The following is a 3,193-nucleotide window of genomic DNA, read 5'->3' as shown; positions in this document are numbered from 1 at the left end:
AAAATATAGTTATTACCCTGCCGTCGTCGGCGCATGACATTATTTTGTGTTATTGGATATTATAATAAATACCACTATGATAAATACTTTATATACAGTGCTAAGCTAAATGGAACGAATATGAAGGGTCGTAGTTTGTTCTTCAACTGAAAATCCGAAGATCCATGACTAATATTTTTTAAACTATTTAATAGAAGTTTATAGAACATTCTTTTATAAATTTTATCACGTAATTTAATCTTAGAATTGAGATTACCTTCAAAAATATTTTGGTTAGATATCTTTTATTATTGTACAGAACGGAATTTGTATTATAATACAATCATATATGTTAATTTAATATTTATGGAAAATAAAATATTTAAAACCGAAATTCAATTAGTTTTCGACTGAGTGAAGTAAAGAATGTATTGATTTTACAATGATGTATTTTTTATTGTATATGAAAATACTAAATATAATAAGTAGTTAAAAAAATGCATTGATTATCTATTTTGAGGATGACTTTAGATAATAAATTGAATCTAGTTTGTATTTTAGAAATATAAAAAATTCTCAGTACCTTCCAAAATTACTAGAAAAAACCAAAAACAAATTAAGGAAAAGGGGAATTTTCACGCAGTCAATTTTCGATATAACTGATTTTGCTGTAGGTAGGCAATTCAATAATAAATAACCATAGATATTTGAAATCATTACCAAAGATTTATTTTATCACACTCTATATATATATATATATATATTATAATAAAATGTTCAAAATATTTTGACACTTCTTAAGCTATTTATAGTAACTATTTAAACATTTGAAAGCTTCCATTTTATTTAGTTTTTTTAAAAAAGTATACAGAAAAGTCACATTAATTTTTTATGAGTGTTTTTGAAAAAAAAAATATATATATATATATATATTTTTTTTTTTTTTTTTTTTTTTTTTTTTTTTTTTTTTTTGTATTCTTATGAGTTTATGACATTGCATATAATTTATAACATAACGATTTTTCTATTTAGTGAAATGTTCACTACATATTTATATGAACATATGATAAGTTTTTTAAAATACTCTTTTTGTGTAATTGAAATAATTAATTTTGAAAATTTAATACAAGCCTCTACATAAGTTATTTTATAACTAAAATAAGTCAAGTTAAATATGTTTAATTATCTATGTATAGAAATGATTTAATTTAGCTCAAATTTAAACAAAACTCATACAAATCCCAAACATTTGCAATTGAAAATTTATAAAAGAAAATTGTTTCTATGTATTTTAAATTTAAAATATTTATAGTTTAGGCTTAATAATTCAATACAAAGTTCTACATAACCTAATCTAGTTCTTATTAAAACCAAAAAATCTAAAAAATATCTAAGCATAATATTTTTATAAAAATAATCTTGAAAAAAATTGAATGAAATTACATATTTAAATTATGAATATAACGATATTAATTATTTTATTTTTATTCAAGAACATGAATATTCAGAGAATTAAAACTTTCATGTATATTATAAATTTTAGTGCAATGATATTTGCAAAATATTTAGATTGATTTTAAGATATTACCTATTTAGGTAATCGTAATGTGGTATTGACTCAATTATTGATAAAAATAATAGAGTATTGCATAAATATAAACTATTGCAATAATCAAATATTAATAATATTTTTAAATAGGTATCATGTTTTCAGCAAAATTGATATCAATCTACAGTAATCATTAACCTGTATCTACTAATAGTAAAATAGATTAATAGCAATAATAGTATATCAAAAAGTGTATCATGAAATATACTTAATAATATAAGCTGACAGAATGTCTTCACTTTGAATAGTTTTCCATGTACAATGATACATCATTGAATTCAAATTTAATACTTCTATTACAGTGACTCACACGTCAAAAAATGTACACCAGAGCGGTACCCACTTGTCCACCTTTTTTCATTGTTATTTATAGTTAACAAGTTCAAAATATATAATTAAAGGTATAGGTTAAATAAATTTAAATATTTTTAATTTTATATCAATATCTTTTTAAGTTAGTTACATTAATTTTCTAAATTATTTTAATAAAATGTTACGACTGTTTTAGTATACATTTTTAAAAGGTCTTATATTTATAAACACTTAGAAAAAAAAATATAAAAATTTTAACCCTAGTTATGTATATTTAATAAACTAATAATGTAATACACATCACTTAGTTATAGACTATAGATATATACTATATTGCAATTACTTTAATATCATGATATTGTAGTATCTATTTATTTAAAATTTTTAATAATTTATTCTATACCGATTATACCGTATACGAGTATGAGGAATAACATGATAATAATAATAGTTAGCGTCTAACTCATTAGAACTAATTCAACTTTCTCTTAATTACTGTACGCCGATTAGAACTATCTTAATATAAGTAGACGTTGAAATTAATTTCAATTGATGAATTTGTTATTTGCAGTTGATAATTTTTGTTAAAGTAGTTCAACATTATTATTGTACATTCTGTGTATCATTGACTTTGCCTTTGTAGCTTATAGCTATAATAGTATAACATATATAAATGTAAATGTAAATTTTTATCAAATCGTTTTTATCAATATTTATGACCGGGGATGATTTTATTATTTCTTTTTTTCTCCAAAGGATATGTCTCGGTTCGCGCTTGCTTAGTCACACTGCACATTGATTTTTGCAGCGTAGCTATCGGCCGCGCTGAGTTAAAACTACGAATCATATATTTGTACGCACATACACATCCACACCCAAATAATATACATGTTTATATATATATATATATATATATGTTATATATACTATGTATATTGAGCGTTGTCCCTTTTATCTTTTAACCTATCGTCGTCATCGGACGCTCATATATTAACAAGATATTGTCCGATATAATTTATTATTATTATTGTTGTTGTCGCGGTCATTATCATTATTATTATAATTTAATGACGCGATTGTCTCGCGGTTGAGGGTGTTCAAACGATTTTATTTTTGTTGGACGTAATTTTTAAATTTCCGTTCGGCGAGGTCTAGACGCGCAACTATATAGCGGTGGCGGTGGCTGTTTGACAATCATCATCGCAGGGACGACGTGGAAAGGGGGTTGCCATGGATACCGGGGAGTGTGCAAAGGGCGTTAAAAAAAAAGGAAACTGTCAGTCGCACGCGGGT

This window comes from Melanaphis sacchari, unplaced genomic scaffold (assembly GCF_002803265.2).
Source record: "Melanaphis sacchari strain LSU unplaced genomic scaffold, SCAv2.0 Contig212_pilon_pilon, whole genome shotgun sequence".
NCBI lineage: Eukaryota > Metazoa > Arthropoda > Insecta > Hemiptera > Aphididae > Melanaphis > Melanaphis sacchari.
This window is presented reverse-complemented; position numbering follows the sequence as displayed.